General features: G+C 51.4%; 1 protein-coding gene across 2 annotated transcripts in view; it reads left to right on the top strand.

Moving 5' to 3' along the window:
* Positions 1-13,246, top strand: part of LOC135887969 (E3 ubiquitin-protein ligase TRIM39-like) — a 429,124-nt gene that overhangs the window by 91,186 nt on the left and 324,692 nt on the right. The gene's annotated exons all lie outside the window — the stretch shown is intronic.

Below are 13,246 nucleotides of genomic sequence, written 5' to 3'. Positions count from 1 at the left end.
GTAAAATAAGGTGTCTAAGACAAAGTTATAGTTTGCTGGTTATGATTATGCTCTCTGTATGCATGTAACATTTTTGTATTTAAAGTTATAAGTGTTGGCTCTATATTGTCTGTATTTCAAACTTGTGCTATGCCTCTGGGTGACACCCCAGACAAGTTGGCATCAGGTCTCCCTAGCCTGTTTGATGGCCCATTAAGGACCATCAGCTATACAATTGACCCATTGAGAGAAGGCAGATACACCTTGTGATTCAGCAAGGCATGCAGGGACATACCTATGGACAAAAACAACAAGGAGTCTGGTGGCACCTTAAAGACTAAGGGCTTGTCTACACTACAAAATTAGGTCGGATTTATAGAAGCCGGTTTTATAGAAACCGGTTTTATGCAGCCGACTGTGTGTGTCCCCACATAAAATGCTCTAAGTGCATGAAGTCGGCGGACCGCGTCCACAGTACCGAGGCTAGCGTCGACTTCCGGCGCATTGCACTATGGGTGCCTATGGGTACCTATCCCACAGTTCCCGGAGTCTCCGGCGCCCATTGGAATTATGGGTTGAGATCGCAATGCCCGAATGATGCAAAGCAGTGCCGCGGGGGGTTCTGGGTACATTGCGTCACGCCCCTCCCCCGCCGTCACAGCAACGGCAGACAATAGATTCGCGCCTTTTTACCTGGGTTACCTGTGCAGACAACATACCACGCCAAGCATGGAGCCCGCTCAGCTCAGCTCACCGTCACCATATGTCTTCCGGGTGCCGGCAAACGTGGGACTGCATTGCTAAACAGCAGCAGCAGCTTACTGCCTTTTGGCGGTAGACGGTGCAGCATGAGTAGTAGCCTTCATCGGCGCTCGGGATGCTGGTAGCTGTGGGGCTGGCAGCCGTAGGGCTGCATTGCACCAGCCCCTTGCCTTTTGGCAGTAGATGGTTTATTACGACTGGTAACCGTCCTGTCAGTATTGTCTGCTGAGCACCCAGAAGAGGCCGAGGGCGATCTGGGTGCTCAGCAGATCTGCAAGAAGAGCTTTCCTCAGGTCTGAAAGCAAGTAAATTTACAGGTTGCCTGAAATGCTCATAGATGTCCTCGTTGGACAATGATGGTTACCAGTCGTAGTATACTATTTGCTGCCAAGTATTGTCTGCTAAGCACCCAGAAAAGGCCGAGGGTGATCTGGGTGCTGGCAGACATGTGGCTGGCACACGTGGGGCTACATTGCTACACAGCAGCAACCCCTTGCCTTTAACCGTCCTCGTTGGACAATGATGGTTACCAGTCGTAGTATACTATTTGCTGCCAAGTATTGGCTGCCAAGCACCCAGAAAATGCCGAGGGCTATCAGTCATGCTGCACTGTTGTCTTAAGATGTAAAAAATAGATTTGTTCTGTATTCATTTCCTTCCCCCCTCCCTCCGTCAAATCAACGGCCCGCTAAACCCAGGCTTAGGAGTTCAATCTCTGGGGGGGGGGGGGGGGGGGCATTCTGTGTGACAGTTGTTTGTATTTCTCCCTGATGCACAGCCACCTTTCTTGATTTTAATTCCCTGTACCTGTACGCCATGTCGTCAGTCGCCCGCCCCTCCCTCCCTCCCTCCCTCCCTCCCTTCTTCCCCTGGTCTTTAGATACTAGTTTCGTGCCTTTTTTCAGACCAGACGCCATAGCTAGCACTGGGATCATGGAGCCCGCTCAGATCACCGCGGCAATTATGAGCACTATGAACACCACGCGCATTGTCCTGGAGTATATGCAGAGCCTGGACATGCCAAAGCAAAACCAGGAGGACCAGCTGAGGAGGAGGAGGCGATTGCAGCGCGGCGACGATAGTGATGAGGAAATTGACATGGACCTCTCACAAGGCACAGGCCCCAGCAATGTGGAAATCATGGTGTTACTGGGGCAGGTTCATGCCATGGAACGCCGATTCTGGGCCCGGGAAACAAGCACAGACTGGTGGGACCGCATCGTGTTGCAGGTCTGGGACGATTCCCAGTGGCTGCGAAACTTTCGCATGCGTAAGGGCACTTTCATGGAAATTTGTGACTTGCTTTCCCCTGCCCTGAAGCGCCAGAATACCAGGATGAGAGCAGCCCTCACAGTTGAGAAGCGAGTGGCGATAGCCCTGTGGAAGCTTGCAACGCCAGACAGCTACCGGTCAGTCGGGAATCAATTTGGAGTGGGCAAATCTACTGTGGGGGCTGCTGTGATCCAAGTTGCCAGGGCAATGAGAGGCCTGGTGATATCAAGGGTAGTGACTCTGGGAAACGTGCAGGACATAGTGGATGGCTTTGCTGCAATGGGATTCCCAAACTGTGGTGGGGCGATAGACGGAACCCATATCCCTATCTTGGCACCGGCGCACCAAGCCACTGAGTACATAAACCGCAAGGGGTACTTTTCAATGCTGCTGCAAGCCCTGGTGGATCACAAGGGACGTTTCACCGACATCAACGTGGGCTGGCCGGGAAGGGTACATGATGCTCGCGTCTTCAGGCACTCTCTTCTGTTTCGAAAGCTGGAGGAAGGGACAATCTTCCCGGACCAGAAAATAACCATTGGGGATGTTGAAATGCCTATCGTGATCCTTGGGGACCCAGCCTACCCCTTAATGCCATGGCTCATGAAGCCATACACAGGCAGCCTGGACAGGAGTCAGGACCTGTTCAACTACAGGCTGAGCAAGTGCCGAATGGTGGTGGAATGTGCATTTGGGCGTTTAAAAGCGCGCTGGCGCAGCTTACTGACTCGCTGTGACCTCAGCGAAAAGAATATCCCCATTGTTATTGCTACTTGCTGTGCGCTCCACAATATCTGTGAGAGTAAGGGGGAGACATTTATGGCGGGGTGGGAGGTAGAGGCAAATCGCCTGGCCGCTGATTACGCGCAGCCAGACACCAGGTCGGTTAGAGCAGCACAGCAGGGCGCGGTGCGCATCAGAGAGGCTTTGAAAACTAGTTTTGTGACTGGGCAGGATATGGTGTGAAACTTCTGTTTGTTTCTCCTTGATGAAATCGCAGCCCCCCCCACGCACCCGGTTAACTCTACTACCCTGTAAACCAAGCACCCCAACCTCCCCTCCCCTCCCCTCTTCAAGCACCACTTGCAGAGGCAATAAAGTCATTGTTACTTCACATTCATGCATTCTTTATTAATTGAGCACACAACTAGGGGGATAATTGCAAAGGTAGCCCGGGATGGGTGGGGGAGGAGGGAAGCAGCACACAACTAGGGGGATAATTGCAAAGGTAGCCCGGGATGGGTGGGGGAGGAGGGAAGCAGCACACAACTAGGGGGATAATTGCAAAGGTAGCCCGGGATGGGTGGGGGAGGAGGGAAGGAAAAGGACACACTGCACTTTAAAACTTCAAAACTTATTGCTGTGGAAATCATCTAGGGTGGAGTGATTGGGTGGCCGGAGGCCCCCCCACCGTGTTCTTGGGCATCTGGGTGAGGAGGCAATGGGACTTGGGGAGGAGGGCTGGTGGTTACAGAGGGGCTGTAGCGGCGGTCTCTGCTCCTGCTGTTGGTTACAGAGGGGCTGTAGCGGCGGTCTCTGCTCCTGCTGTTGGTTACAGAGGGGCTGTAGCGGCGGTCTCTGCTCCTGCTGTTGGTTACAGAGGGGCTGTAGCGGCGGTCTCTGCTCCTGCTGCCTTTCCTGCAGCTCAACCATACTCAGGAGCATATCACTTTGATGCTCCAGCAGCCGGAGCATCGACTCTTGCTTTCTGAGTACAAGCTGACGCCACTTCTCCTCTTCAGCCCGCGTTTCAGCACGCACCCTCTGCTCTTCAGCCAGCGATTCAGCTCGCCACCTCTCCTCTCGCTCATATTGGGCTTTTCTAAAATCAGTCATTGACTGCCTCCACGCATTCTGCTGTGCTCTGTCAGCGTGGGAGGCAGTCTGTAGTTCAGTGAAAATTTCGTCACGCGTCCTTCGCTTCCTTCTTCGAATATTCACTAGCCTCTGTGAAGGTGAAACATTTGCAGCTGGTGGAGGAGAAGGGAGAGTTGTTTAAAAAAGATACATTTTTGAGAACAATGGGTACACTCTTTCACTTTAGATTTTGCTGTTCACATCACACAGCACATGTGCTTTCGTTACAAGGTCGCATTTTTCCTCTTATATTGAGGGCCTGCCTGTTTGGTGTGAGAGATCACTCAAGCAGTTCCAGGCCACAGATTTCAGCTTGCAGGCAGCCATGGTAAGACACAGTCTTTTGGCTTTTTTAACCTTGTTAACAAGTGGGGATGGTTTAAAACAGTACTGCTCTCATTAACCATACCAAGCACCCGTTGGGTTGGCCATTTAAAATGGGTTTGCAATGTAAAAGGAGGGGCTGCGGTTTCAGGTTTAACATGCAGCACAAACCCAACTAACTCCCCTCCCCCACACACCCAATTCTCTGGGATGGTCACTTCACCCCTCCCCCCCACCGCGTGGTTAGCAGCGGGGAATATTTCTGTTCAGCAGAGCAGGAAGGGGCACCTCTGAATGTCCCCTTAATAAAATCGCCCCATTTCAACCAGGTGACCGTGAATGATATCACTCTCCTGAGGATAACAAAGAGCGATAAGGAATGGATGTTGTCTGCATGCCAGCAAACACCGGGACCATACACTGCCATGCTTTGTTATGCAATGATTCCAGACTACGTGCTACTGGCCTGGCGTGGTAAAGTGTCCTACCATGGCGGACGGGATAAGGCAGCCCTCCCCAGAAACCTTTTGCAAAGGCTTTGGGAGTACATGAAGGAGAGCTTTCTGGAGATGTCCCTGGAGGATTTCCGCTCCATCCCCATACACGTTAACAGACTTTTCCAGTAGCTGTACTGGCCGCAATTGCCAGGGCAAATTAATCATTAATCATTAAACACGCTTGTTTTTAAACCATGTGTAATATTTACAAAGGTACACTCACCAGAGGTCCCCTGTGTGCCCACAGGGTCTTGGGTGAGTTCGGGGGTTACTGGTTCCAGGTCCAGGGTGACAAACATATCCTGGCTGTTGGGGAAACTGGTTTCTCCGCTTCCTTGCTGCTGTGAGCTATCTATGATGTTCTCTCCATCCTCATCTTCCTCGTGCGCCGAACCCGCTTCCCTGTCTCCAGAGAGGGACTGATAGCACACGCTTGGACTACTGGTGGCTGCACCCCCTAGAATGGCATGCAGCTCATCGTAGTAGCGGCATGTTTGCGGCTCAGCCCCGGACCTTCCGTTTGCGTCTCTGGCTTTGTGGTAGGCTTGCCTTAGCTCCTTAATTTTCACGTGGCACTGCTGTGCGTCCCTGTTATGGCCTCTGTCCTTCATGGCCTTGGAGATCTTTTCTAATGTTTTGCCATTTCTTTTACTGTTTCGGAGTTCGGCCAGCACTGCTTCATCTCCCCAGATGGCAATCAGATCCCGTACCTCCCGTTCGGTCCAGGCTGGAGCTCTTTTGCGATCCTGGGACGGGGACTGGGACTCCATCACGGTTACCTGTGCTGATGAGCTCTGCGTGGTCACCTGTGCTCTCCACGCTGAGCAAACAGGAAATGAAATTCAAACGTTCGCGGGGCTTTTCCTGTCTACCTGGCCAGTGCATCTGAGATGAGAGTGCTGTCCAGAGCGGTCACAATGAAGCACTGTGGGATAGCTCCCGGAGGCCACTAATGTCGAATTCCGTCCTCACTACCCAATTCCGACCCCCATAAGGCCGATTTTATCGCTAATCCCCTCGTCGAGGTGGTGTAAAGAAACCGGTTTAAAGGGCCCTTTAAGTCGAAAGAAAGGGCTTCGTCGTGTAAACGTGTCCAGGCTTAAGTTGACTTAACGCAGCTAAAGTCGACCTAAACTCGTAGTGTAGACCAGGCCTAACAGATTTATTTGGGCATAAGCTTTCGTGGGTAAAAACCTCACTTCTTTGGATGCATAGAGTGAAAGTTACAGATGCAGGCATTATATACTGACACATGGAGAGCAGGGAGTTACTTCGCAAGTGGAGAACCAGTGTTGACAGGGCCAATTCAATCAGGGTGGATATAGTCCACTCCCAATAATAGATGAGGAGTACTTGTGGCACCTTAGAGACTAACAAATTTATTAGAGCATAAGCTTTCGTGGACTGCAGCCCACTTCTTCGGATGTTAGTCTCTAAGGTGCCACAAGTACTCCTGTTCTTTTTGCAGATACAGACTAACACGGCTGCTACTCTGAAACCAATAATAGATGAGGAGGTGTCAATTCCAGGAGAGGAAAAGCTGCTTCTGTAATGAGCCAGCCACTCCCAGTCCCTGTTCAAGCCCAGATTAATGGTGTTAAATTTGCAAATGAATTTTAGTTCTGCTGTTTCTCTTTGAAGTCTGTTCCTGAAGTTTTGTTCAATAATAGTGACTTTTAAATCTGTTACCATTCCTGATGTCCGATTTGTGTCCATTCATTCTTTTGCGGAAACACCAACCCAGGAACCAATCCCTGTAGCAAACCTCGTTGCCTACTCTGTCCCCATATCTACTCTGGCGACACCATCAGAGGACCTAACCACATCAGCCACACCATCAAGGGCTCATTCACCTGCACATCTACTAATGTTATATATGCCATCATGTGCCAGCAATGTCCCTCTGCCATGTACATTGGCCAAACCGGACAGTCCCTCCGCAAAAGAATAAATGGACACAAATCTGACATCAGGAATGGTAACATACAAAAGCCAGTAAGTGAACACTTCAATCTCCCTGGTCATTCTATTACAGATTTAAAAGTCACTATTATTGCTGTGAAAAGTGGTATTTGTATGTTTGTTAATATCACTTTTCCCAGCAAGTCCTGGCAAGTTAAGACCTGGATGGATGGATGGGTGGGTGGGGGGTGAAGCAGCGGGGGCCAGGGAGGATGGATGGATGGGTGGGGGGTGAGGCATCAGAGGCCGGGGCGATGGAGGTGGGGCCCGCTACTGTCAGCACATGGTCAGAGGTGTGGGTCGGTGCCTAGGGTTGGAGGTCGGCGCCCTGGGCCAGCACCAACTGCTGTGTGACTGGAGCTGGGGGCTGGCACCCAGGGTTGGCGTTTGGGGTCCGCGCCCGCTGCCTTACAGCTGGGGCTAGGAGTCAGTGTCCTGGGCCAGCATCCACCGGAGCCTGGGGTTGGTGCCCGCTGCTGCATTACTGGGGCTGGGGATCTGCACCCGGGGCTGACGCCTGGGGCTGGGGATCGGTGCCTATGGCCCTCACCTACCGGAACCCAGGATCAACATCTAGGAGCCGTGCCCAGGGTCAGCAGCCAGGGCTAGGGGTTGGAGCACGTGGCCGGCAGTTGGCTGCCGCCAGGGTTTGGGGCTGGCGCTTGGGGTCTGTGCCTGCTGCCGCATGGCCAGGGCTAGGGGTTGGCATCCAGAGTCTGCATCCGTCGGAGCCCAAGGCCAGAACTGGGGATTTGCACCCAGGGCTGGCAGCCGCTGGAGCTCAGGGTCGGCGACTGGGGCCGGCACTTTGGGTCAGTGACTAGGGCTGGGGGTCGGAGCACACGGACGAGGTCATCACCTGGGGCCAGCTGCCGCTGGCGGGATTGGGGGTCGGCACCACGCAGCCAGAGCCAGGGATCGGAGCCTGCTGCCGCACGGCCAGGGATTGGAGCCTGAAGCCCCATGGCTGCAGTCCTAGTCTGCAGCAAGGCTCCCTAACTCCCCACCGCCCCCCCCACTAAGTCCCCCCATCCCCTCCCCAAGGTAGAGAAGTCACCTAGCTCCTTCAGCGCTGTGCCCCACCTGTCTCCGGAGATGTGCAGAGTGGCACATTCAGGAGCATCAGGGAGGGAGGAAGAGAGGCCGATGCTTTTGCCCTCCCCCTCCCCCATCACCGCCCAGGAAGCTGTCGTGGCAGCAGGAAACCCCCTTGGTGGCCGCATTTGAGAAACGGTGAGTTAGGCCATGTCTACACTGGCACTTTCATCATTATAACTTTTGTCACTCAGGGGTGTGAAAAAACACTCCCCTGAATGACGAAAGTTATAACGACAAAAAGAGCTGGTGTGGACAGCGCTACATCGGCGAGAGCCACGCTGCCGGTGACGATGCTACCGCTCCTCGTTAGAGGTGGTTTTATTTTGTTGCCAGAAGAGCTCTCTCCTGGCAATATAGAGCGGCTACACAGCGCACCTCACCACACAGCCGCGCCATTGTAAGGTGTGCAGTGTAGACATAGTCTTAGGGAGACTCAGGGAAATAAACAGCTGGAGAAGCAGTGCTAGAGAAAACGATGGGTAAAACAGGGTGAAATGAAGGAAAAGGGAAAAGGAAAGGGAAAGAGAGAGGGAGATGGAGCTGGAGATGTATAAAATGTTTCTGAAAGTGAGACTGTAACATTAATTCCACCCCATAGTTCATGGACAGTATTTCCACTTTAGTGCCTTTCAGAACAACACTTCTTCCAATTTGTGGATGTTTTTATCATGTGTTCTGGTCATGAAAGTTCCCTCTCTGCTCCTTTTAAACCTGACATTTACTTAAGGTCAATGAAACATATAAAACATTCTTCTTGTCTATTTCCCTTTAATTTCCCAGCTGTGATTTTTGAAGGCACACATGGGATATTTCCCCCCTAAATTGCCTGTGTCAATCCAGCACCAGTGGGGATATCTGTGTACGTGACTAGGATGCTAGCCTGGACCCTACTGTAGTATGTTGCTCTCCAGCCTGCACCTTGGGCCATGTGCTTCATATAAACATGTACCTCAGGGATTGTCCAGCTGTGCTCGGGAGAGAGCTACTTGGGTCACTTTACTTCTCACCTTCCAAACCTGCCCGTGTGTGACACCAGCCATCAAACTGTGTGACAGATGTTTGCAATCTGGAATACCTGGATTTTATGGCACATCGCCCGACAATCAACAGCTTATAATGGCTTTAATTACTGTGATAATCAAATAAACTATTAAAAAATGAAAACTAAAATATATATCAAATGGAACCACTCAATCCCCACTCCCACAGCAGCGGTGTTTATAGTATGGTCTCCCCAGTCAGGGTCGGCTTTAGGGAAAATGGCACACTGGTGAACTTGCATTTAGTGTCCCTCCCACATTGCCCCTGGTGCCCTCATGGGCTCCCCACTCTCCCTTCCCCCCAAGCTGTGCACTGTGCCCCCTTCACCCCAATCCATGCACTCCCCTCCTGTGCCCCTAATCCCTGCATTTTCTTCACTACTATTCCCTGTACCTGCCTCCTGAGCTCCACCTCTTCCCCCAGCCGGGGCAGTGCTGTGACGTGGGCAGTATAGTCGCGCTTTATCGCTGGGGAGAACTCTCCTGGCGATGAAAAATAACCACCCCGAATGAGGGCTGGTAGCTTTATTGCCGGGAGCGCGGCTCCCAGTGATAAACACTGTCTATACTGGCGCTTTTCAGCACTAAAACTTTTGTCACTCAGGGAGATGTTTTTTCACACCTCAACCGACTAAAGTTTTAGCGCTGAAAGTGGCAGTGTAGACACAGCCTGAGTGGAGAGAAGCGAAGCCAGGAATACCTGATAAGTGCCCATCATAATTAACCTCGTTTGTAAAGAGCCCGATGGAGGGGCGTTGTGAATCAGAGCAATAAGGAGAGGCAGGGGCAACCTACAGATCGAATTATGGCCTGGTCTAAACTGCCAAGTTTTTCCGCCAAAAGCCAGCTGTTGGTGCTGACCCAGCAGAGGTGCACACACTGCAAAGTCACTTTTTGCCACGAAACGCCTCAGTTGCAGCGCTGTAAGAAAACCACCTCCACAGGACGGAAAAGGCTTTTGGCACAAAGGTTTTATCCCCAAAGTGCAGGTGTAAACACCTCGTAATTGGCCTCCTGCAGTGTCCCACAAGGCCTGCAGTGACCGCTCTGCTCATTGTTTGGAACTCAGCAGGCCTGGGCCTCTCCCCTTTCAAAGCTGGGAAACAAAGCCCAAATCATTAAGGTGGAATGCTCCTGCTGTGTCCCACAATAGGAGCACAGAGCCAGGCAGGCAGGGGTGGATGTGAGAGAGAGACTCTGTTCTGCACAGAGCCAGGAAGGGAGGTGGGGGCTGATGTCGGGGTTTCCCCTCCCCCTGCATCAGGACAGGTTGCTTCCAGCTGCTGTCTGAACTTAAGAGATAGCATGTCCACACAGTCACCCTCCCCCAACACACACTGTCTGTCTCCCCCCGCCTCATACACATATGCTCCCTGTCACACACTCTCCCCCACAACACATCAGTTGAAAAGCGGCTGGACATCTAGTAGGATGCCCATGGAATACTGGGATGGAGAAACTTGCATCATGTGATGCTGTACCTGCCCTATGGGGCATTGCAAATCCTTCTCAAAGCATCCCGCGGCCAGTTGTACAGTGGGATAGTTACCACAGTGCCCTGCTCTCTGTGTCGATGCAAGAGTTGCTAGTGTGGATGGGCTCCAGCGACACAAGGAGCTAGTGTGGGTATGCAACAGTGGTTTAATTAAAGCTTGGCAGCGTAGACAGAGCCTTAGTTTTATCTCAATCACTTGGGGGTAAAGCAGAAAGACACAAACCGAGAGGCAGAAGATTGTGTCTGAATTTCAGCAACTGCAGCGGTTCCTGGAGGAACAAGAGTGACTCCTGCTGGCCCAGCTGGAGAAGCTGGACAAGGAGATTGTGAAGATACAGAATAAAAATATCACTAAACTCTCCGAGGAGATTTCCCGTCTCAGTGAGCTGACCAGTGAGATGGTGGGGAAGTGGCAGAAGCCAGCGAGTGAATTCCTGCAAGTGAGAGTGAGTTAGAAATACTCCAGATCCCACCATAGGGACAGGACTGCTCCTAAAACATGGGCACGGCAGTCCAGCAGTCAGAGATCACAGTGTAACTCAGTGTGTGCGTTCCTGAAATGTGAATGACCATTATTCTTTGACAGGTTTCGGAGTAGCAGCTGTGTTAGTCTGTATCCGCAAAAAGAACAGGAGTACTTGTGGCACCTTAGAGACTAACGAATTTATTTGAGCATAAGCTTTCATGGGCTACAGCCCACTTCAGACAGTTTGACAAGAAGGTGTGAGGATACTTAACATGGGGAAACAGACTCAGAGACACATTGATATTAGAGATGCAAAAACCCCATTAGCTCAGCGAATCCACAGCCCTGTGTCCAGGGCAGGACCTCTTTTCCCCATACCTGATAAATCCCTTCTTTGGAATTCGAAGTGTGTGTCACGTGGGACTGAAATTCTCTCTCTCTCTCTCTCTTTCTCTCTCTCTCTCTCCTCTAGGATGTCAGAAGCATCTTGAGCAGGTACGTGGCTCTCTCATTCCCCCTCATACTTCACAATGCTGGGAAAGAGCTAGGAGATGATAACAAGGAGTCCGGTGGCACCTTAAAGACTAACAGATTTATTTGGGCATAAGCTTTCGTGGGTAAAAAACCTCACTTCTTCAGATGCATGGAATGAAAGTTACAGAAAGTTACATGCATCTAAAGAAGAGAGTTTTTTACCCATGAAAGCTTATGACCAAATAAATCTTAGTCTTTAAGGTGCCACCGGACTCTTTGTTGTTTTTGTGGATACAGACTAACACGGCTACCCCCTGATACTAGGAGATGATGTTAGCACCACGTCTCCCCAGGGCTCTATAGTAAAATGTGTGGGGAAGATCACATTTTGGATACAAATCTCTATGATAAACTTCATTCTGAGGTTCTCACCATTTTATAGAAGAGTGTGGAATTATCCATTCAGTGGGAAGGACTGACCTCAAGTATTTCCTAGAGATGTCACATCCCTGGGGGACTGGCTGCCTCAGGATAGTGGGGATGGAATATGGGCCTGTCATTGCTGGGGCCTGGTTACCAGTCAGCCCAGGGCAGCAGTGCTCAAGAGTATTTCCCACCTGAGGACTGTTTGGAGACCTGTGTGGAATGAGCTGAGGAGGGGGGAGTTGGTGTCTCAGTCTAGTTCCTAGTTGTCAGATTTCTACAGCACTTCACCTGGGAACCTGCTGTCCCTCAGAGCATGGAAGCCAAGGAGGAAATTGGCCATAGAGACTCAATTCCCCTTTTATCCCCAGAGCTGGTCTCTCCAAGGCAGAGTTGAAGAATATGAACAGGACCTTTGAGGGAACAGATTCGCTGCCATGGCCTGTGTTGCACCTACTCTGAGCCTGGGAGAAGTAGAACATATAGTAAAAACATCCACAAATTAGTGTTTCTATAACAAAGGCTGGTATTTCCCCTTCCTACCAGGACCGTCACAGGATAACTCTGAATACAATCTTTGCTCTTTCACACTCACCGCACCAGCTGCAGTACAAAGGGGGCATTCACCTGCAGATTAAAGTCATTAGAGGTAAAATCACTGAGCGCAGATGGACCCGGACACTCAGATGAGACCATTTATTGCTTAGGATAAAAGTTGAAAGACTCCACTAACAAGATAACTTCTGGACAGAGTGTAACTGCCAGGGATCCTGTAACTACTGAGGAGTTTCTAGCACATTCCAGCGGTACCTACAGTTCTCCCATCTCCCCCTCCCTTGGGCCTGTGGCTAAGCAGAGTCTGTGCTCCGTTCAGGAGGAATTGTGCTGTAGCGACCTGAGCACAGGACGAAGGATCCCCTGGGTGCTAGTTCCTGCTCTAATTTTTACAAGTGCGTGACTAAAGGACAGGGCAGGCTGCAGGGCAGTGCGGGTATCTGCAACATTTTGGAGGAGTTAGTGTCAATGTGGACTCATCACTAGGTCCTTACCACATTCAGGGTCCATTTTGGTGAATTTCATGGTCATAGGATTTTTTAAATAGTAAATTTCATGGTTTCAGGTGTTTACCATTGAAGTTTTTATGGTGGTGTAATTGTGAGGGGTCCCTACCCAAAAGAGGGTTTTGTGTGTGTGTGTGTGTGGTGGTGGTGGTGGGGGTGGTCACAAGGCTATTGTAGGGGAGTTATGGGATTGCTACCCTTACTTCTATGCTGCTGCTGGCAGGGGCTCCGTCTTGAGAGCTGGGTGGCCGGAGAACAGTGGCTGCTGGCCAGGCACCCAGTTCTAAAGCCAGAACCAGCAACACCACCAGCAGCAGGGCAGAAATCAGGGTGGCAGGGTATTGGGGAGGTGGGCGGGGGGAGTTTTCCTGGCAGCCTTCCACCCGGGTTGGGGACTGACAGCTGGGGCCACAGCCTCTCTGCCCTGGTCAGGGGCTGACAGCCACCTTCACTTGTACACTGCCTTCAGAGCTGGGTTCCGAACCAGCAGCCCCAGAGCTTCCTGCAGCCGGGAGAGGTTCCCAGAGGTGGGTCTG

Source organism: Emys orbicularis, chromosome 13, assembly GCF_028017835.1.
Source record: "Emys orbicularis isolate rEmyOrb1 chromosome 13, rEmyOrb1.hap1, whole genome shotgun sequence".
In the NCBI taxonomy this organism is placed as follows: Eukaryota; Metazoa; Chordata; order Testudines; family Emydidae; genus Emys; species Emys orbicularis.
The sequence above is the reverse complement of the archived record's forward strand: the minus strand, read 5'-3'. Positions and strand labels throughout refer to the sequence as shown.